The 24,661-nt window shown below is 37.7% G+C and overlaps 1 pseudogene; it reads left to right on the forward strand.

The window, feature by feature from the left end:
• Positions 1-17,963: 17,963 nt before the first annotated feature.
• On the forward strand, positions 17,964-23,036 carry LOC107500642 (annotated as a pseudogene).
• The last annotated feature ends 1,625 nt before the right edge of the window (positions 23,037-24,661 follow it).

A 24,661-nucleotide genomic window follows, 5' to 3' on the forward strand; every position in this document is an offset into this window, starting at 1 on the left:
TATTATTATTCAGTGAAGGGGATCAGTACATATTCCCCCAAGTATGCTACTCTCTTTCTTGTCTTATTGCTGTGGCTAAGGCTTCCAATACAATGTTGAAGAGGAGTGGTGAAAGTGGGCATCCTTGTCTTGTTCTTGATCTTAAGGAAAATGCTTTTAGCCTTTCCCCATTGAGTAGATGTTAGCTGTAGGTTTGTCATATATGGCCTTTATTATGTTGAGGTATGTTCCCTGTATTCCCACTTTGCCGAGAGTTTTTATCATAAATAGATTCTGGAATTTGTCGAATGTTTTTTCTGCATCTACTGACATGATCATATAGTTTTTATCTTTTGATTTGTTAATGTGGTATATCACATTATGATTTACAGATATTGTACCAATCTTGCATCACGGGAATAAATCCCACTTGATCATCGTGTATGATATTTTTAATAAATTGCTGAATTTGGTTCGCTAATATTTTTTTGAAGATTTTTGCATCAATGTTCATAAGAGATATGGGCCTATAGTTTTCTTTTTTTGTAATGTATTTGCACATAGTTCTTGCCTTTAAAAAACGTCTAATCTAATAAGACTTGCCTTTTAATTAGGGGTACTTAGGCCGTTTAAATTCAACGTGATTATTTAAATCTGTTTCTTTCAATTTGTCCCATTGGTCCTTTGTTCCATCTTTTTTCTATTTCTAATCTTTTTAGAATTATTTGAATATTTTTATGATTGCATTAGAATTTTAATCTCTACAACTTTAATTTTTAAAAATATCTTTCACGTCTAAACATGAACTGTTGAACATAAGAAATACAGTTATAATAACTTTAAATAGCCTTTCGGCTAATTCTAGCATCACTGTCTATTTTAGGTCAATTTTGATTGATTAATTTTTCCTTTTGCTTCTTTTTATGCCTCACAAACTTCATTGGATGCCAGACATCATAAATTTTACTTTGCTGGATAGTTTTGTATTCTTCTAAACTTTTCTTTTTTTTAAAAAAAAAAAATTGTATTTGTTTATTTTTAATTCTTTATAGTCACCACATATTTGATACCTTTTACCACATTTACCGCCCCCCTCCCTGAATTCTTTAACCTCAGGTAATCACTAGTCTATTGTTCATGTCCATGAGTTTCTGTTTGTTTGTCCTGTTCGTTTGTTGTTTTTAGGTTTGTATCCCACATGTAAGTGCTATCGTGTGGTTTTCAACTTTTTCTGTCTGGCTTATTTCGCTTAGCATGATTATCTCAAGGTCCATCCATATTGTTGCGAATGGCAGTATTTCATCTCTTCTTACGGCTGAGTAATATTCTATCGTATACATGTACCACTGCTCCTTTAGCCAATCATCTATCGTAAGACACTTCCGATGCTTCCATGTCCTGGCCACCGTGAATAAGGCCGCTATGAACATCAGTGTGCAAATATCTTTTCGGATATGAGTTTTCAAGTCTTTGGGGGTAAATACCCAGTAGAGGGTTTGCTGGGTTATATAGTAGATCAGTTGTTAGTTTTTTGAGGAACCTCCATAGTGTTTTCCATAGTGGCTGTACCAATCTGCAGTCTCACCAGCAGTGTATGAAGGTTCCTTTTTTAAGCACATCCTCTCCGACACTTGTTATTACTTGTCCTGTTGATAACAGCTATTCTACAGGTGCGAGATGGTATCTCATTGTGGTTTTGATTTGCATTTCCCTAATAGCTAGCGATGCTGAGCATCTTTTCATATGTATGTTGGTCATTTATATGTCTCCTTGAGGGAATTGTCTGTTCAGGTCCTCTGCCTATTTTTTGATTGAATAATTGTTGTAGTCCCATTCATTTATTTTTGCTTTTACTTCCCTTGCCTTTGAGGTCAAATTCATAAAATCCTCTTTAAGTCCAAGGTCCTTGAGCTTAGTTCCTATGTTTTCTTTTATGCATTTTATTGTTTCAGGTCTTATTCAGGTCCTGAATCCATTTTGAGTTAATTTTGTTGTGTGATGATAGACAACAGTCTAGTTTCATTCTTTTGCAGGTGGCTTTCCAGTTTTCCCAGCACCATTTATTGAAGAGTCTTTCCTTTCTCCACTATATGTTTTTGGCATTTTTGTCAAAAACTATTTGCCTATATAAATATGACTTTACTTCCGAACTCTCAATTCTATTCCACTGGTCCATGTGTCTGTTTTGCTGCCAATACCATGCCATTTTGATTATTGTCACTTTGTAGTATAATTTGAATTTGGTCCGAGTGATGACTCCAGACTCTTTCTGTTTCCTCAGGATGGATTGATGAGTTGGGGTCTTTTTTGCTTCCATACAAATCTGATGATTTTTGTTCTATTTCTTTAAAAAATGCTGATGGGATTTTGATGAGGTTTGCATTAAATCTATATAATGCTTTAGGTAATATGGCAATTTTAACTATGTTGATTCTTCCAATCCAAGAACATGAAATATCTTTCCATTTCTTTGTATCTTTTGATTTCTTTTAATAGGATCTAATAGTTTTCATTATATAAGTCCTTCACATGTTTTGTTATATTTATTCCTAGGTATTTTGTTGTTTTTTGTTGCAATTACAACAGGAATTATTTTTTCCACTTCTTTTTCTGACAATTCATTATTAGAGGATAGGAATGCTTGGATTTTTGAACATTGATTTTGTATCCAGAAACTTTACTGTATTTGCTTGTTGTTTCTAGTAGTGTTCTTGTGGAGTCTTTAGGGTTTCCTATAGAGAGAATCATGTCATCCACAAATAGTGACAGTGTGACTTCTTCATTTCCTATTTGGATGCCTTTTATATCTTTCTCTTGTCTAATTACACTCGATAGGACCTCCAATGTTATACTGAATAACAGTGGCAATAGTGGACAGCCTTGCCTTGTTCCTGATCTTAGAGAGAAGGTTTTTAGTTTTTCACCATTAAGTATAATGTTGACTGAGGGTTTGTCATATGTGGTCTCTATTATGTTAAGGTACTTTCCTTCTCTACAATTTTGTTAATTGTTTTGACCATAAATGGATGCTGTATCTTGTTGAAGGCTTTTTCTGCATCTATTGATATGCTCATATGATTCTTATTTTTAATTCGTTTATGTGGTATCACATTAATCGCTTTGCGTATGTTGAAGCATCCTTGTGCCCCTGAGATTATACACTTGATCATGGTGTATAACCTTAATATGTTGCTGTATTTGGTTCATTAGTACCTTATTTAGGATTTTTACATCTATGTTCATAGAGATATTGGTCTGTAGTTTTCTTTTTCTGTGTTATTTTTACCAGATTTTGGTATCAGAATAATATTGGCCTCATAAAATGAGTTAGAAAGTATTGCCTCCTCTTACACTTCTTTAGAAGAATTTGAGAATAGGCATTAAACCTTTGAATGTTTGGTAGAATTTACTGGTGAAGCCCTCTGGTCCTGGACTTTTACATTTTGGTAGGTTTTTGATGATTGTTTCAATTTCCATACTGCTGACCGGTCTAGTTAGATTTTCCAGTTCTTCTTGATTCAGTCTAGGAAGGCCTTTTCTTTCTAAGTATTTGTCTATTTTTTCTAAGTTATATACTTTTTCATAGTATTCTTGTATGATTCTTTGTATTTCTGTGGTGTCTGTTGTCATTTCTCTTCTTTCATCTCTGATTTTGTATATTTGTGTGCTTTCTCTTTTTTCTTTAGTTGAATCTCGCCAGTGGTTTGTCAACTTTTTTAACCTTCCTAAATAACTAGCTCTGTGTTGCATTTATTTTTTGTTTTGTTTTCAATTTCATATATTTATGTTCTAATCTTGATTATTTCTTTCCTTCTGCTAACTTTAGACTTCATTTGTTCTTCCTTTTCTAGTTTTTTAAGATGAAGCGTTAGGTTGTTTATTTGGGTTCATTCCTCTTATTACTACTTTTTCCATTTCTTGGAAGTTTTGATATGTGTATTATTATCATTCATTGATCTCTCTTTTTATATCTTCTCTGACCCAGTCATTCTTCAGTAGCATGTTGTTTAATCTCCATGTATTTGTGGTTCTTCCTGCTTTTTTATTTTTTGCAGTTGATCTCCAGCTTCGAAGCATTATGACCAGAGTATATGTTTGGTATAAATTCACCCTCTTATATTCGTTGAGGCTATTTCTGTGCCCTAGTATGTGATTAATCTTTGAGAATGTTCTATGCGTGCTAGAGAAGAATGCATACATAAGCAGCTGTTTTGGGATGGAAGACTTGGTAAATATCAATTATATCCAGTTGGTCTAATGTGTCATTAAGGATGTTATTTCCTTATTGATTTCTGTTTGAATGATCTGTCCATATCTGACAGTGGGTTATTTAGGTCTCCTACTGTGATAGCATTTTGGTCTGTGTCTCTCGATAGTTCTGCCAGTAATTGCTTTATATGTTTTGGGGCTCCCTGATTGAGAGCATAATTATTAATAAGTGTTATGTCTTCTTGATGTACACTTCCCGTTATCATTATGAAGTGTCCCTCAGTGTCTTTCTTTACCTTTTTTATTTTGAAGTCTATTTTGTCTGATGTTAGTACCACTATTTTCTTTTTTCTCTGAATACCATTTGCTTGAAATATCATTTTCACCCTTTCACTTTGAGTCTATATTTGTCTTTGGAGCTGAGATGTGTCTCCTGGAGGCAGTATATATTTGGGTTTTGTTTTTTGATCCATTCTGCAACTCTGTGCCTTTTTATTGGTGAGTTCAGTCCATTGGTGATTATTGAAATGAAGTTTTCCTATAACCATTTTATGTTTTGCTTTCTCGTAGCTCAGTATTTCCATTGCTTCCTTGTCTTTGTGTGTCTGGTTTTTGTATTTTGTTTGACTTTTATGGGTTTTCCCTTTGTCCTTCTTGTTTCATGCTTTATTACTTGGTTCTGAATCTTTGGATTGTGGTTATCATTATGAATATATAGAATATATATATTCATTTTCTTCTTCTTGTGCCTTATCACTATTCCCTTTTGAATTTTTGACTCCTCCTTTTATCAGTCATTGTTATCTCAATTTGTCTCTAGGTATGCTGAATGTTCATTACTATCTTGCTATAGCAAATCTCTTATCGTTTAAGCTTATTACTGCCCTGTTCTTAGTAAGGGTTGCCCTATCTGCTTCTATTTTCCTGATAGTCACTTTACTGTTTTTGTTTTTGTTTTTTGTCATTTTGTTTTAGGTGAGCTGACGCCTTTCAGCATTTCCTGTAATGCAGGCCTTGTGGTGGAGAATTCCCTCAATTTTTGTATATCTGGAAATGTCTTTATTTCTCCTTCATATCTAAGGAGAGCTTAGCTGGATACATTATTCTAGACTGGTAGGTCCTTTTACTTAATAGTTTGAGTATTTGATTCCACTCCTTTCTTGCATGTAAGGTTTTTGCTGAGAAGTCTAACAATAATTTAATGGGTTTTCCTTTATAGGTTACCATCTTCTTTTCCCTGGCTGCCCTGAGAAGTCTTTCTTTGTCATTGATTTTTGATCACTTTAATACAATGTCTTTTGGAGAAGGCCTTTTAGGGTTGAGATAATTGGGTGTTCTGTTGATTTCTTGGATTCTAAGCTCCAGCTCATTCCTATATTTGAACATTCTTGTCAATTATTTGCTTTCTAATCCCTGTTCCTTTCCTTTCCTTCAAGAATGCCCCTTATTCTTATGTTTCTTCTCCCATTAGTATCAACTAGTTCCTGTATTTCTCTTTCATTATTTTTCATTCTTTGGTTTCTCTCTTCTTCCTTCTGATTTATTTTTAGATTTCTGTCTTCAAAATTACTGATCCTTTTCTCCATTTAGTCATCTCTATTTCCCAAGCTTGTTATTTCATTTTTCAACTCTGTCAGTGTGTTCTTCATCACAAAAATTCTATTTGGTTCTTTTTGAGGTTTCAATCTTTTTCCTAAAGAACTCATTCTGTTCATCTAGTTGTTTTTTCAATTCCTGAAATTTTTGATATGAATTATTTTGGAATTCACTGAATCTTTTCAGAAGTACCATCCTGAAATCTCTATCAGTTAAGTCGCATATTTCTATGTCTGCAAGCTTATTTTCTGGAGATTTTTCTCTTTTTCTCTGAACTGCCTTGTCATCTTGGTTGTTCATGGCATTTAATGGACTATTTCTCCACCTGGGCATTAATGGAAGTGCATCCTGCTTCCCCTGCCCCACCATCACACACACACACAGAAAGTAGATATATTATATTAAAGTCTCTTTAGCCTGTTGCTAAGAAGGGATTTTTTCTTTTAGTTTCTAGTAGGTGGCATCTAAGCTTCTTGGATACTTTCTTTATATAAAGTCTTAATAATGTTTCCTAATAATTATTCAATTACACTTGCTACCTACCCTCTGTCTCAGTGCCTGTCAGCATTAGTAACAGTTTCAGTAGCATTTGCTCAGATTCCCCTGGGGCTCTGTGGTATTCAGTCTTGGAAGATATGTGGTGAGGGGCCCTTAGGTTGGCCAATGGGAGCTGTGGTTCAGCCTTGCATTTTGCAACCGCAGCTGGTAATAATCCACTGTTGTTTCTCTGTCGTCCCCACTTCTCTGCTTTCTGCCTTGGTCCCTTTGCATCGTTGCTGTATGGAACTCATAGTTCTCTCAGGGAACCCACCACATCTCCCCTCCCCCTCCTCTGCAGGGAGCTTCAGCTGCAAGAGGCAGCTTCTTTGTTTCTCCCAGTCTACCACTTGACTCTGGAGTTCTGACCTCTAGGAGCTCTTATTCTCAGATCCCTCACTCAGATGTCCTTGTGTACAGGTTGGGTGTTTTTTTTTTATTGTTTTAGATACTCAGCTTATTGTTGTTTCAAGGGGAGAGCTCTGGGGACATTTCTCACTCTGCCATGCTTCTGACATCACCCAAATGTACCAATTTTTTATCCTTAGTTAGCTTTCGGTTTCTTTTTTAAGAAATTGTTCTCAGAGGTTCTGGTCAAGACAGCCGAGTAGGTAAATACTGCGCTTGCTTCCTCTCGTAAATATGTCAAAATTACAATACAGATAAACCATCATTGAGATACACCTGAAGTCTAGCTGAAGAGTAGTTGTATAATTTAAGGACATCAGAAGAAGCCACCTTGAGACTGCTAGGAATGGAGGAGATGTGAATCGGGTTGGTCCCACACCTGCATGTGGCAGTTAAAATTCAGGAGGAATATCTTGGTTGCAGAGGTGCCTACTGAGGAGCAAGGGGTCCTGGTCCCGCACCAGGCACCCAAGTCCAGAGCTCCAGTGTCAGAAAGAGAAGTCCCCATAACTTCTGGCTTTGAAAACCAGCAAAGACAGTGACTGAGACAGAAGGCTGCTGAAGTCCCAGGTGTTTCTCTTAAAGGGCCCATGCACAGACTGAAGAACTCACTCTCTCTGAGATCCTGGAGTTTAAAATGCTCCAGGGACATATGAGGAGGAATAGAGTTGTGTGGCTTCAGAGTGAGGGCTGGAGGGGAAGCTTTCTTCCAGACACAAGTGTGGTCAAAAGCCCTTCACCCACCCAGTCTCCATGCACAGGCCACCACCATTTATGAGTCTCCATCAACATAACAAACATCATTCACTCTGCCCTGGTGATTCTCCGAGACCCCACCCACCCATCCAACTCACAGGCTTACCCAACCCATTTCCAGTGGCTTTTCCATACAAATAGCCTATCTAGGCTTATGCTGCAGGATTCTCTAAAATCTCTTGAAGATTCACAAAACCCAAACAAGACCCAGCAGCATCTGGTCTCAGTGTGTTACTTATCTCTTGCTAAGCAACCCCAAGCCTGGCTCTAGTGGCAGCCAACGTTGGTTCACAGCTTAACCTCTTCCAGGCATCCCCAAGCCCAGCACAAATGGGGAGACATAGAAACATGTCCCAAATAAAAGTATAGAACAAAGCTCCAAAAAAAGAACTCAACAAAATGGAGACAAGCAGTCTACCAGATGAATTCAAAACACTGGTGATAAGGGTGCATGATCTCAGTGATAACTTAAACAAAGAGATAGGAAACATAAAAATAGAGATAGAAAACATTTTTAAAAGTCACAAATGAAGAGTACAATAAATAAAATGAAGAATGCATTAGAGGGACTCAACAGTAGATTGGATGAAGCAGAGGATCGAATCAGTTATTTGGATGATAAGGTAGCAGAAAACATCCAGTCAGAACAGCAATAATAAACAAACAAACAAACAAAAACAAAGATAGTTTAAGGGACCTTTGAGACAGCATCGAGTGTACCAGCATTTGCATTATAGGGGTACCAGAAGGAGAAGAGAAAGAGGGCTGGGAATTGAAAACCTATTTGAAAAAATAATGACTGAAAACTTCCCTAACTTGGTGAAGAAAATAGACATACAAGCCCAAACAAGATGAACCCAAAGATGCCCACACCAAGACACATCATAATTTATATGCCAAAGGTTAAAGACAAAGAGAGAATCTTAAAAGCAGCAAGCAGTTAGTTACCTACAAGAGAGCTCCCATAAGACTGTCAGCTGATTTCTCAACAGAAATTTTCCAGACCAGAAAGGATTAGCATGAAATATTCAAAGTGATGAAAAGCAAGGACTTACAACCAAGATAACTCTACCCAGAAAGGCTATTTGGAATCGCAAGACAGATAAAAACTTTCAGACAAGAAAATGCTAAAAGAGTTCATCGTTATCAAACCAGTATTACAGGAAATGTTAAAGGGACTTCTTTAAGAAGAAAAAAAAGATAAAAATATAAATAATAAAATGTCAATAACTACATATCTACCAACAATTACTTTAAATCTAAATGGGTTAAATGCTCCAATCAAAAGACATAGGGTGGCTAAATGGATAAGAAAACAAAACTTTTCCATATGCTGCCTACAAAAGACTCACTTCAGGTTGAAAGGCACACAGAGTGAAAGTAAAGGGATAGAAAACGTTTTGTGAAAATGGAAAAACAAGCAAAAAAGCTGGAGTGGCAATACTTATACTAGAAAATACAGACTTTAAAACAAAAGCTATAAGAGACAAAGACCCCGTAATTCCACCTCTGGGTATTTATCTGAAGAAATCCAAAACATTACTTTGAAGGAACATGTGCATCCATATGTTCATTGCAGCATTATTTCCAATAGTCAAGATATGGAGGCAACTTGGGTGTCCGTTATGGATGAATGAATGAAAAAGAGGTGGTATATATATACAATGGACTATAACTCAACCATAGAGAAGAATGAATTCTTGCTATCTGTAACAACATGAATGGACCTAGAGGGTATTGTGCTGAGTGGGGTAAGTGATACAGAGAAAGACTAATGCCATATGATTTCAGTTATATATGGAATCTAGAGAACAGGATAAACAAACAAACAAAACAGAAACAAGCTCATATATACAGAGAACATTTTGATGGTTGCTGGATTGGAGGTGAAGTGAAAGGAGAGGGGATTAAGAGGTACAAACTGATAGTTACGAGACACCGTGGAGATGTATAATATAGCATGGGGAATATAGCAATATTTTAATAATTGTACAGTGTCAGAAGGGTACTAGATTTATTGGGGTTATAACTTCACAAGTTATGTAAATGTCTAATCACTGTATTGTACACTTGAAACTAACAGAATATTGTATGTATGTAATTGAAACATATAAAAACATTTTAAATAAAAAAATAAAGTTTGGAAAGATAGTAGTTCCTTATAAAACCTCTTTTAGCGTATTAAATGTTCCCTTTCAAATGTATTTTTTTAATTAGTCTGGAATAAGTTTGAAAATGTGGTAGGGATCCAACTTCATTTTCCATATGAATACACAATTCTCTCAGTTCCATTCACTAAATGAGCCTCTTTGCTTAAATCACATATTAAGAATACTTTCTGGATCCTTGGAAACATGGAGAGACATTCCCAATTCTCACCTCTTGAAACAACAATAAACTGAATATCTAAAACTCAGCAAAAAACACTCAAACTGTACACCAGCACATCTGAGCCTGGTTTCTGTGCATAAGAGCTACCACAGGTCGTCGGGTGTCCGGCAGTGGCAGTGAACTGGGAGAAATAAAGAAGCTGCCTCTGGCAGCAACTGGAGCTACCTGTAGGAGGAGGGGAGGGGAAAAGGTGCCACAAGTTCATGAAGCAAGTTAACTGAACAGACCAGGTCCTGGGAGTGCTGTGAGCTCCACACAGCTGTAGGCAGGACCCAGTCATCAGGGCAGATGGCAGAGAAGTGGGCTGGTAGAAAAACAACAGTTGATTTTTACTGGCAGCAGTTGCAAAACCGAGGCTGAGCTGCCACCTCAAACCCCCAACCCAGATGGCCCCTCTCACCATATCCTCTGAGACCAAACACCACGGAGCCCCAGGAAAATCTGAGCAAATGCTACCGAAACTGTTGCTAACACTGACAAGGACTGAAACTGAGGGTAGCGAGCCTGATTGAATAGTTATCAGAGAATAAAAAGGCATTTTTAAGGCTTTACATAAAGCAGAGATCCAAGAAGCTTAGATGCCACCTACTGGCAATTTTTAAAAAGCATCATCTTTGCAGTAAGCTAAACAGAGACCTTTATATAATAATTCTTCTTTCTGGAAAAAAAGCGAAATATATTTCCATTAATGCCCAGGTGGAGAAATAGTTCATTCACTAAACACCATGAACAACCCAGGGGACAAGACAGCTCAGAAAGAAAGAGAAAATTCTCCAGAAAATAAGCTTACAGACATAGAAATATGCAATTTAAATGACAGAGAATTCAGGATGGTACTTCTGAAAAAACTCAGTGGGTTCTGAAATGAGTTATATCAACAATTTCAGAAATTGTAAAAACACCTAGATGAGCAGAGCAAGGAGATCGAAACCCTCAAAAAAAAAAACCAAATAGAACTTCTGGAGATGAAGAACACACTGCAAGAGTTGAAAAATGAAATAGCAAGCTTGGGATATAGAGTTGACCAAATGGAGGAAAGGATCAGTGATATCGAAGACAGAAATCTAAAAATAAATCAGAAGGAAGAAGAGAGAAACCAAAGAATGAAAAATAATGAAAGAGAAATTCAAGAACTAGCGGATACCATCAGGAGAGGAAACATAAGAATAATGGGCATTATCAAAGGTGAGGAAAAAGAGAAGGGACTAGAAAGCATCTCAGACAAATGGTTGATGAAAATGTCTCAAATCTAAGGATTGAGCTGGAACTTGGAATTTAAGAAGTCAACAGAACACCAAATTATCTCAACTCAAAAAGGCCTTCTCCAAAACACATTGCATTAAAATGATCAAAAATCAATGACAAAGACAGAATTCTCAGGGCAGCCATGGAGAAGAAAATGGTAACTTATAAGGGAAACCCCATTAGATTTTTCTAGGTCTTCTCAGTGCAAAACTTTTAGGCAAAAAAGGAATGGAATCACATATTTAACCTATTAAGTGAAAGAAACTACCAGCCTAGAATAATGTATCCAGCTAAGCTCGCTTTTAGATATGAAGTAGAAATAAAGACCTTTCCGGACATACAAAAATTGAGGGAATTCTCCACAATGAGGCCTACACTGCAGGAAATACTGAAAGGGGTCAGCTCACCTAAAAAAAAAATGACAGAAAAAAATGCATAACTATGAGTAAGAAGACTAGCAGGCAGATAGAGGCAGAGGAGTGCACACTTACTAAGAACAGGTCATTATAATCTTAAATAACAAGAAGAGAATTGCTATAGCAAGATAGTAATGAATGTTAAGCATACAAATTGAGATAACAATGACTGAAAATGGGGGAATCAAAGATCCAAATTTGCAAAAGGGAATGGAGATAAGGCACACGCAGAGAAAAATTATCCTTTTCATATTCGTAATTGTAACCACACAGAGAAGATTCAGAACTGAAGTATATAACATAAAACAAGAAGAACCAGGCAAAATCCACAAAAGCCAACCAAAATAAAGAAAACAGAAACACAAAGACAAGGAAGCAATAGAAACACCGAGCTATCAGAAAGCAAAAGAGAAAATGGTTATAAGAGGACTTCATATTTCAATAAACACCCTAAACGTAAATGGACTGAACTCACCGATAAAGAGGCACAGAGTTGCAGAATGGAACAAAAACAAAACCCAACCATATGCTACCTCCAAAAGACACATCTCAGCTCCAAATACAAATATAGACTCAAAGTGAAAGGGTGGAAAATGATATTTCAAGTTAAAAGCATTCAGAGAAAGGTAAGAGTAGTGGTACCAATATCGGATGAAATAGACTTCAAAATAAAAAAAGGTAAAGAAAGCTATGGAGGGATACTTCATAATGATAATGAGAATCATACACCAAGAAGACATAACACATATTAATATCTATGGTCCCAGTCATGGATACCCGAAATATATAAAGCAATTACTAACAGAACTAAAGGGAGAAACAAACCAAAACACTATCATAGTAGGGGAACTAAATACCCCACTGTCGGATATAACAGATCATCCAAACAGAAATCAATAAGGAAATAACATCCTTCAATAACACATTAGACCAACTGGGCATAATTGACATATACAGAGCCTTCCCTCCCCAAATAGCTGGTTATACATTCTTCTCTAGTGCACATGAAACAGTCTCAAGAATTGACCACATACTGGGACACAGAGGTAACCTCAGCAAATATAAGAGGGTTGAAATCATACCAACCACATTCTTTGATCATAATGCTTTGAAGCTAGAGATCAACTACAAAAAGAAAGCAGGAAGAACCACAAATACATGGAGATTAAACAACATGCTACTGAAGAATAACTGGATCAGAAAAGAAATAAAAAGAGAGATCAAGAGGTACGTAGAAATGAATACTAATGATAGTACAACATGTCAAATTGTTTGGGACATGGTAAAAGCGGTGATAAGAGGAAAGTTTATATCATTACAGGCCTATCTCCAAAACCAAGAATAAGTCCAAATAAACAACCTAATGCTTCTTCTTAAAAGACTAGAAGAGGAAGAACAAATGAGGTCTAAAGTCAGCAGAAGGAAAGAAATCATCAAAATTAGAGCAGAAATAAATGAAATTGAAAACAAAAAAAATAGAAAAAATAAATGTAACAAAGAGCTGATTCTTTGAGAAGGTTAATAAAATTGACACCCCCTAGCTAGACCCACTAAAGAAAAAAGAGAAAGGAAACAAATAAACAAAATCAGGAATGAAAGAAGGAAAATTACGACTGACATCGCAGAAACACAAAGGTTCATACAAGAATACTATGGAAAAGTATATAACAGCAAATTTAATAACCTAGAAGAAATGGACCAGTACTTAGAAAAATACAAACTTCGTAGACTGAATCAAGAAGAACTGGAAAATCTACATAGACAGGTCAGCAGTATGCATATTGAAACATTCATCAAAAATCTACTAAAAAGTAAAAATCCAGGACCAGACAGCATCACCAGTGAATTCTACCAAACATTCAAAGAAGATTGAATACCTATTCTCCTCAAACTCTTCCCAAAAATTGAAGAGGAGGCAATACTTCTGAACTCATTTTATGAGGCTAATATCATCCTGATACCAAAACATGGTAAAGATAACACAAAAAAAGAAAACTACAGACCAATATCTCTCATGAACACAAATGCAAAAATCTTAAATAAGATACTAGTGAACCAAATACAGCAACATATTAAAAAGATTATACATCACAATCAAGTGGGCTTCATCCCAAGGGCACAGGGAGGGTTCAACGTATGCAAATCGATTAATGTGATACACCACATAAACAAATTAAAAATAAGAATCATATAATTATATCAATAGATGAAGAAAAAGCCTTCAACAAGATACAGCATCCATTTATGGTCAAAACAATTAACAAAATTGTAGAGAAGGAAAGTGCCTTAACATAATAGAGACCACATATGACAAACCCTCAGTCAACATTATACTTAATGGTGAAAAACTAAAAACCTTCTCTCTAAGATCAGGAACAAGGCAAGGCTGTCCACTATTGCCACTGTTATTCAGTATAACATTGGAGGTCCTATCGAGTGTAATTAGACAAGAGAAAGATATAAAAGGCATCCAAATAGGAAATGAAGAAGTCACACTGTCACTATTTGTGGATGACATGATTCTCTCTATAGGAAACCCTAAAGACTCCACAAGAACACTACTAGAAACAACAAGCAAATACAGTAAAGTTTCTGGATACAAAATCAATGTTCAAAAATCCAAGCATTCCTATCCTCTAATAATGAATTGTCAGAAAAAGAAGTGGAAAAAATAATTCCTGTTGTAATTGCAACAAAAAACAACAAAATACCTAGGAATAAATATAACAAAACATGTGAAGGACTTATATAATGAAAACTATTAGATCCTATTAAAAGAAATCAAAAGATACAAAGAAATGGAAAGATATTTCATGTTCTTGGATTGGAAGAATCAACATAGTTAAAATTGCCATATTACCTAAAGCATTATATAGATTTAATGCAAACCTCATCAAAATCCCATCAGCATTTTTTAAAGAAATAGAACAAAAATCATCAGATTTGTATGGAAGCAAAAAAGACCCCAAATCATCAATCCATCCTGAGGAAACAGAAAGAGTCTGGAGTCATCACTCGGACCAAATTCAAATTATACTACAAAGTGACAATAATCAAAATGGCATGGTATTGGCAGCAAAACAGACACATGGACCAGTGGAATAGAATTGAGAGTTCGGAAGTAAAGTCATATTTATATAGGCAAATAGTTTTTGACAAAAATGCCAAAAACATATAGTGGAGAAAGGAAAGACTCTTCAATAAATGGTGCTGGGAAAACTGGAAAGCCACCTGCAAAAGAATGAAACTAGACTGTTGTCTATCATCACACAACAAAATTAACTCAAAATGGATTCAGGACCTGAATAAGACCTGAAACAGTAAAATGCATAAAAGAAAACATAGGAACTAAGCTCAAGGACCTTGGACTTAAAGAGGATTTTATGAATTTGACCTCAAAGGCAAGGGAAGTAAAAGCAAAAATAAATGAATGGGACTACAACAATTATTCAATCAAAAAATAGGCAGAGGACCTGAACAGACAATTCCCTCAAGGAGACATATAAATGACCAACATACATATGAAAAGATGCTCAGCATCGCTAGCTATTAGGGAAATGCAAATCAAAACCACAATGAGATACCATCTCGCACCTGTAGAATAGCTGTTATCAACAGGACAAGTAATAACAAGTGTCGGAGAGGATGTGCTTAAAAAAGGAACCTTCATACACTGCTGGTGAGACTGCAGATTGGTACAGCCACTATGGAAAACACTATGGAGGTTCCTCAAAAAACTAACAACTGATCTACTATATAACCCAGCAAACCCTCTACTGGGTATTTACCCCCAAAGACTTGAAAACTCATATCCGAAAAGATATTTGCACACTGATGTTCATAGCGGCCTTATTCACGGTGGCCAGGACATGGAAGCATCGGAAGTGTCTTACGATAGATGATTGGCTAAAGGAGCAGTGGTACATGTATACGATAGAATATTACTCAGCCGTAAGAAGAGATGAAATACTGCCATTCGCAACAATATGGATGGACCTTGAGATAATCATGCTAAGCGAAATAAGCCAGACAGAAAAAGTTGAAAACCACACGATAGCACTTACATGTGGGATACAAACCTAAAAACAACAAACGAACAGGACAAACAAACAGAAACTCATGGACATGAACAATAGACTAGTGATTACCTGAGGTTAAGGGATGTGGGGAGGGGGCAGGTAGACTGGGTAAAGGAGTCAAATATGTGGTAACAGAAAGAAATCTAACTAAGGGAGGTGAACACACAGGGTAAGTATATATAAGCCTTATTGTGAAAGTGTACAGTTGAAACTTATTGGATTTTGTTAACCAATGACACCAAAAAAAATTTAAGTAGTTAATTAAAAAAAAAACTTTTGCTCTGCAAAAGACTCTGTTTAAAGGGATGATGCTCAGTATCATTACATATTAGAGGAATGCAAATTAAAACCTAAATGTCATATAACTACCCACCTCCTGGAATGGCCAAAATTAAAACGACCGACCATATGAAGTGCCTGTGAGAATGAGGAGGAACTGAAAGTTACATAGTTTGTAAGTGAGAATGTGAAATGGTATAACCATGTTGGAAAATAATTCAGCATTTCTTATAGGTTAAACATACACCTACCATATGATCCAGCCATTCCATTCCACCCCTAGGTATTGCCCCAAGAGAAATGAAAATATATGTATACATGAAAACTTGTACACAAATGTACATAGCAGTATAATTCATAATAGCCAAAAAGTGGAAATGACCAAATATCCATCAACTGATGAATGGATAAATAAATAGTAGTCTATCCACATATTGGAATACTACTTGACAATAAAAAGAAATAAATTATTGGTAAATGCAACAACTTGGATGAATCTAAAATAATTATGCTGAATGAACAAAGTCAGACTGAAAATATATACTGCATGATTCCATTTATATAAAATGCACACTAAAAAATGTAAACTAATCTTTATAGACTAGTGTTTCCCTGGGGACAGAAAAGGGCATGAGGGAGGGGTTCCAATGGGCATCAGGCACAAAAAAGTTTTTGAGGGTAAGGGATAAGTTACTTATTTTGATAATAGGTACATTTCACAGGTGCATATATATGTTGAAATATATCAAAATGTACACTTTAAATATTTCCAGTTTATTGTATGTTAGTTACACCTTGATAAAGAGCTATTTAAAAAACACACAAAACAGGCTTCCAGACTCAAGTAAAAAAGAATTTGGTGGTTTGACAGGGAAGCAGAAGCCAAGGTGTAAAAGTTATTCTGGGTGCACAGGGAGCTGTTGACTCTCCAGGCAAGAGAGTGACATCATCTGGATTCTGAATCAAAAAGGTCCCTCTGGCTGCTGTGTAAACTTGAAGTGAAGCAAGGAGATACCTTAGGAGAACTTCCTAGAGGCCGGAACAGACTTGCTGGTGGCCAGGCCACATAATGGTGTGGAAGTGGTTAAGCTGCGAATTTAAATTTAGGATCTGCCCTCACAGTGGTGCTAAAGGACTGTTGGTGCGTTGAGTGTGGACAGAAGCAGCCACTGACTGAGCCAGGGGGAGAGGGAAGAAGCTCCTTTGGTCATGGGCCAGGTGCGTGGGGTCATTCTCTGCAAACTTGGCCAGTCACATCACCAGTGGCAGTCTCATGAGTGCACTTTTCAAGTTCGTAATGTGTATGCTAGCCCTGTTGAGGCCATCACAGCCTGGGTATCTCTTCAACTGCACAACTCCAATCCAATGTGCATGGGGAGGTGAGGAGTACGTGCCATTAACATCCTCACTTTATAGAGAAGTCGCGACTTGCTGCCTCAGTTTTCTCGGTTGTCAAAGAGAAGGGTTTAGAGCCCTAAGGGTCTTTATCGAGATCAAGAGCAGAGCAGGGCCTCAGGAATCATTGTATCTGACTCTGTTACAAATAGAGAAACTGAGGCTCATGGGAAGCATGACTTCCCATAGTTAACATTCTAGAGTCCTAGAATTCCCTGCTTTGGGGGCACCCATGTGCATTACCACCTAGTGATGACCTTCCAAGGTCTTCTGTGTTGAGCTCACATACCACAGAATCAGCCTACCAAAGCCTACTTGGCTGGGTTTTTTCTTAGTCATTTGTTCAACGGGTGTACTATTTGACATGTAATTATTTTTCTAGGGGAAATAAATGCTCAAGGCTTTGACTAGTCTTTATTAAAATAGAAAGAGTGGTAAATTCCATCCCTGCTTAAGGGGTCTGGGGGAGACTCACACATCTACAGGGACTGCATATAAGGACATTCCTCCCATGGAGCAGGGCCACCAGCCTGTGACCCGGAAGTTGTTCATTAGATTAACTCAGAAAGAGTTCCTGGAGAGTCAGAAGAGTGGGGATACTGCTACCTCTCAGGGTAGAAGCCTGGTTTGGGGGTCAAGAGGACATGGATCCTCATCCTGACATCTGGTAACTATGCCATGTGACCTTGACAAGGTCCATCACTCTCTGAGCTTCAGAGTCCTTGGCAGTCAAGTGAAGCCAGTACCAGGAATCTGGTGGGATGTGCTCCTGGAGGGGCCTGTGTTGATCTCTGGCTTTGAGGCATCAAGTAAGTACCTGCAGGACATGGTCAGTGGCACCAACCTATATACTGACCTCACCTCTGGGTGTCTCCTGAGTGTACAGCTCTGCTCAGCTCCTGATTCTCATCACCCTCTCTATATATTCATTCATTCATGGGTTCCCTCCTTCCTTCTTTCATTTCCTCAGTCAGTCTATTCCCCGCTGAACAGCCAAAAGGATCCTGATAATACCCAAGTCAGTCCAAGCCCCTCTTCACTCACAGAGATAAAGTCCTCCCGATAGCCTTCAGGGCCCTAATCATCTGCTTGTCATCTTACTGGCCTCAGCTCTTCCTGGGCTCCCTGTCACTTAGTTGGCTACAGGCACACTCCTGCCCCAGGGCCTTCACACTGCTGTGCTTTCTGCCTGACTCACTCTTCCTGCTTCGAGTCTTTGCACCAACAGTTCCATCTCATAGAAGCCTTCCCTGATCAGCCTATTCTCATTTGCAACATTAGTCCTTCCCCAGGCATGGTATTGCTTTTCACAGTACATGTCACTGTCTGTCAGACTTGGTTTATTGTCATCTCCCCCACTGGTAAGTAAGCATCCTGCAAGCAGGCCTGACCCAGGGCAGGTCCTATAGCCTGCGAGTTCTGCTTGCCTGCCCCTGGTTGACCTGAATTATTTCTACCCGGCTGTAAAAGACTTGGCATTTAATTTAGATAGAGGGCCCCTTTCAGTCTCCTGTTGTTGCAGCAGTGCCCTGAGCCTGGGAGCAGTTGCAGAGGCTTGTGCTCCATTGTGCACAACCAGCTCTTGAGGTAGACTCTGCTCTGTCACCTTATTGTCAAAGACCAGAGTTTAGTAGGCCCAGCTCAGGGCCCTGCCCTGCCATATGCCCCACTGATTCAACATTAATGGAGTGCAATGCCTCTACCCTGTGGACTGGGAACTGCTAGCTCCATTCTCTCCCTTAGGCACTTTATAGTTGGCACTACTCAAAATCAGGGCCCCAAGCCTATCATCTTTCAGAGACAATAACAGCCTGCTTTGCATCTGCCTGGCCAATCCATGGTTGTCTTCTCAGGACTTCCCTTGACCCTTTTGCATCATCCTCGCTGCTTAAAACTTGGGAGATGTCATCTCAGAACATAGCTTATGGGTGTATGGCCTTACAGGGCTACCGCCTCCCAGGGAAGTGAGTGCCTTAACCCACAGGCCACCAGGAAGGTCTCTATGATCTCAAGCTCCACACTAAGCATGGGTCATTCATTCAGTCACATCATCCATCCATCAGCAAACAGTCTCCAAGCAGCTACTCTTTGCTGGGCTCAGCTCTGTATAGTAGGAAAAGAACAGAGCCGTGCCCCAATAGATCTGGCCTCACCTTTCCAAGGCTTGGATTCCTCCTCTGTGAAATGCAAAAAACAATATTGGCTTCTCTTGTGAGTAGTCAATGAGGCAGGTATAGAATGGGAATAATAGCCTTTTTCTGTAAAGGGCTAGATAGAAAATATTTTAGGCTTTGTGGGTCATATGGTCTCTGTCATCACCGTTCAATTCTGCAAATGTTTCAGCCATGAGCAATGTGTAAATAAGTGGGTGTGGTTGTTTCAATGAAAACTTACAAAAACAGATGGTGAGCTGGATGTGGCCCGTGGACCACGGTTTACTGATCCAGGTGTAGAGTACCTGTGACATGTACAGAATAAGAGGCAACTGTTACTTTAATTATGACTGATGATGACACCTCCTCCTCCAAGATAAATTAGTTTCATCTGGAAATTCAATCAGTTGCTTTTCCTTCTCCTTCCATTCAGTATATTAAAAAAAAAATCTATCATTATTCTTTCTCTTTAACTCCAAATCTCTGTGTATTGTCTCCCATCTTCGCTTCCCTTAATCTCTGTCTCCCATTTCTTGCTCCTGTCTCTTCCAAGATACTCCCACCAGCGCTCTTAATCACTTTTCTTCCTGTCTTCTGCAAGTCCCTTGTTATAACAACTAGAGTCCATTTTGTTCCTTCTATTCCTTTCTAAGGGGTCCTTACCTTCCTACAAACAGACTCTCATTCCTCCTACTATAAATTTTTCCTTTGATGCCATTTCCATTGAGTACAATAAAAATAACAGGATGCTTTTGGAGGGTAAAGGGTGATATTTTGATGGTATCTGACCAGGGACTCATGAATACCCGGATTCAGCCACCTCTCTTCAAGGACCCTGAAAGAGAGTTATGCTAAATGAACAAAACGAAGTAACATTTCACTATTAACCAGAGCTTTGTCTCAAAACACCAATATAGAACTCTAGTGAACCAAGACAAGCTATGTGGAAAACTTACTTTTCCAATGTCAGACAGGCCTCTGTTCCTACTGTTCAAAGAAGGTCAAAGGCTGTTCTGTTATTTCCACCCTGGAGTCAAATCTGGACTCTTAGCCACCTACCAGAACCAAAGGTAAGAAGGAGAGAGAAACAGAGCAAGTTTGTTCCAAACCTGGTACGAAAGAAAGACATAACTCTCAGATGGGAATTGCCTCCAATATCTTATCTAACCATGGAATTATGCAAAAAGACCATATGTACATGTGCACCAATGTTTAACTCCCCACAGTGACTCCACCTACTAGCAAATATAACTAGGTAAAAATTTTAATTTCTACAACTTTAAGTAATAATAATGATTAAGTTAAAATCAAAAGACTGGGAGGAAACATTTGCCACATATGTAATCGATAAAATAATTACCCCAAATATATAAAAACTCCTAAAAATCAATAAGAAAAAGTCAAACACTATAGCAAGGACAAAGGACAAAATGAAAAATTCATAGACAAAATATAAGTAACCAAAAATGGAAAGATGCTTAACTACATTAAAAACCTGTAAAGATCAAATTTAATCAATAATGAGATATATTTTTATCTATAAACTGACCAAAGTTAAAACTTAAAAAGTAATTGATGTTAGCTGGAGTCAATTTACAGTACCTACAATTTTTAGGCACCCAATGTTTTACTTCTCAGGACCTATAGAAATATTTACACATGCACAAAAATAGGTCTAGAGGTATTCATTCACTCTTTATTTTTTTAAATAGTGAAGAAATGAAAATGACCTAAATATTTTACAAAAACAGGAATAGAAAAAATGTATTATATCTATGGAATTAAATGCAACAATTTAAAAGAATACTATCCATCTAGGAGGTCACAAGCTCATTGCCTGTGCACCCTGTCCCTCGCTCACTGCCTGCAGCCTGCCTCACCCACTTGCACACCCTGAAGTTGCCCTGCAGAAATGTTTTGATTACATGAAGTCCTTTGCCAGGTTAGGCCAGTGTCCAGGGCACTGGCTCCTCAACTCTTTCAGGCTTATGCCAAAGATATACAATTTGGTGCAGATGCCTGAATCTCAATACTTCAATACCTTTTAGCCAATGCTGCAGAGCCAAAAGGAAAAGCAATGGAGCCAAAAGGAAAAGCAATGATTATTGAACAGAGTTGAGGAAGTCCTAAAGTAAAAAAAAGATTGCGTGACCATTGTTAAATCCATTGACTCAAAAGGAAAATATAAAAATATTGGCACTAAACTTATTGAAGACGTTGTCAATGATACGAATGAAGAGGCTAGGGATGGCACCATTACTGTTACTATACTGTCACACTCTATTCCCAAAGAAGGCTTTCAGAGGATTAGCGAAGGTGCTAATCCAGCGAAAACAGGAGAGGTGTGATGTTAGCTGTGCTGAACTTAATTGCTGAACTTAAGAGCAGTCTAAACCTGTGACGACTCCTGAAGAAATTACTCCGGTTACTACAGTTTTTGCAAATGGAGACAAAGAAATTGGTAACATCATTTCTGATGCAATAAAAGGTTAGAAGAAAGGGCATCATCACAATAAAGGATAGAAAAACACTGAATGATGAATTAGAAATTATTGAAGGCATGAATTTGGATAGTGGTTATATTTCTCCGTATTTTATTAATACAACAAAGGTCATGAATGTGAATTCCAAGATGCCTATGTTCTTCTAATGAGTGAGAAGAAAATTTCTAGTGTCCAGTCCATTGTACCTACTCTTGAAATTGCCAGTGCTCACCATAAGCTCTGGGTCATAACTGCTGAAGATATTGATGGAGAAGCTCTACGTACACTCATTTTGAATAAGCTAAAAGTTGCTCTTCAGGTTATAGCAGTCAGAGTTCCAGATTTTGGTAACAATAGAACTAGCTTAAAGACATGGCTATTGCTACTGATGGTGCAGTGTTTGGAGACGGATTGACTCTAAATCTTGGAGATATGCAGCCTCATGACTTAGGAAAAGTTGGAGAGGTCATTGTGATAAAAGATAATGCCTTGCTCTTGAAAGGAAACAGTGACAAGGATCAAACTGAAAAAATGTATTCATGAAATTATCAAGCAGTTAGATATCACGACTAGTGAATATGAACAGGAAAAACTAAATGCACATCTGGCAAAACTCAGAAGAGGTAGCCGTACTGAAGGTTGGTGGGACAAGTGATGTTGAAGTGAATGAAAAATAAGACAGTAACAGATGCCCTCAATACAACATAGCTGCTGCTGAAGAAGGCATTGTTCTGGGAGAGGGTTGTGCCTTGCTTTGGGACTCATCAACTCCAGCTAATGAAGATCCAAAAATTGGTATAGAAATTATTTTTAAAAAAGTCAAAATTCCTGCCACGATCATTGCTAAGAATGTAAATGTTGAGAGATCATTGATAGTTGAGAAAATTACAAAATTCCTAAGATGTTGATTATAATGCTATGCTGGAGATTTTGTATGATAGAGAAAGGAATCATCACTTTGACTAAGATTTAAGATTTATTGGATGCTGCTGGAGTGGCCTGTTAACTACAACAGAAGCTGTAGTCACAGAAATACCTAAAAAAGAGAAAGACTCCGGAATGGGCAGAATGGGCAGGATAGGAGGTGGCATGGGAGGTAGTATGTTCTAATTCCTAGAATAGTGCTGTATCATTGAGAACTGTTGAAAGGGACCCCCAGGTAACTCTAATTACCCCCTGAAGGACTCACATATATACCCACCTGACATCCATTATCCAGACCACCAAATGTGACCAGATCTCTGGCATCTATCTTTTAAACCACTATCATCCTAACTGATAAACGATCTAGACCAAGCCTACGCCCTAGAATGCAGGACTGATAATTCTCAAGAATGTACTTTTTACTATAAGAACTTTTAACTTTTTTCTTTGGACACTTCTGTAGTTTTGCCTGTGTTTTCAAACTGAATAACTCTCAATCATTTTTCATGGCAAAGATCCAGATTCCATCCAAGTTCATTTGACAGATGTAAAAATTATTTATATCTGTGATACATATGTATGCAAATGCATATAAAAAGGCCTAGAAGTATACACGTCTTTTACTGCATTGAATAGTGTCCCCCCAAAACTTATGTCCACTTGGAACTTCAGAATGTGAACATTTTTGGAAAGAGGGTCTTTGCAGATATAATTAGCCAAGTGAAAATGAGGTCTTACTGAATTAGGATGGGCCCTAAATCCAATTACTGGTGTTCTACAAAGGCCATGTGACGATACCCAGGGGAGAAGGTCACATGAAGATGGAGGCAGACTAAAGTGACATGGATACGTGTAAAAGGATGACAAGGCCTGCTGGCAATCACCAGAAATTAGGAGAGGTGTGGTATAGATTCTCCTTTAGAGCCTCCAGAAAGAACCAACACTGCTGATATCTCAGTTTCAGACTTCTGGCCTCCTGAACTGTGAGAGAATAAATTTCTGTTGTTTCAAGCCATCCATTTTATGATAATTTGTTTCAGCCACTCTAGGAAACTAATACACCCTGTTTAAAGCTCTAAGGAAGAGATTCTATATAATTCTATATTGTTTGAATATTTCACAGTAAGAATATATTCTTTCATGGCTAATTTTTTGCCAAAAAATTATTTATAAAGAAATTACCCACATTTTATGTTGGAGGTTTCAGCTCTGCCACTTCTTTGAGTATGAAATCTTGAAGTAGTCATTTATAAGGGTCTCAATCACTTCATCTATAACATGGAGAGGTTCAAATCTGCTCACTTCCCAGGCTGGCCCTGGAGTCTTCCTGGACCCCTCTTCTCTCACTGTTCACATTCATTATTCCACCAAAAGGCTCTAGCTATGAATGTTTTTCCATTCAGCCTACCATCCCTGTCTCTAATCCATGTCTTTGGCCCACAACAGATTCATTTTACCAAAACACCATTACATGTTCCTTCCCTTTTTGAAGCATTTCAACAGTTCCTTATTACCTATTAAATTAGATCCAAATCCAAACTTCTTAGCTTAGTTTAAGATCCTCTACCTTCAGAGCTCCGACTACCTGCCATAATTGTAATGGGAAGCCAGATTCATAGACAACCTTTGAACCCTGAGCCTTACTTTTTTCAACCATGCCACTGAGTATGTTTTTTCCTATAAATGGATTGTCCTCCACCCTAAGCCCCTTTCCAGCCTGAAGGCTTCTCCCATGGCCACACAATGGAAGTGATTTCACTTTCCTTTGAATTCCTGTAGCATGAACCTTCAGTATCTTATGTATTTTAATT

The sequence above is a fragment of the Rousettus aegyptiacus genome, unplaced genomic scaffold (genome assembly GCF_014176215.1).
Source record: "Rousettus aegyptiacus isolate mRouAeg1 unplaced genomic scaffold, mRouAeg1.p scaffold_m13_p_2, whole genome shotgun sequence".
In the NCBI taxonomy this organism is placed as follows: domain Eukaryota; kingdom Metazoa; phylum Chordata; class Mammalia; order Chiroptera; family Pteropodidae; genus Rousettus; species Rousettus aegyptiacus.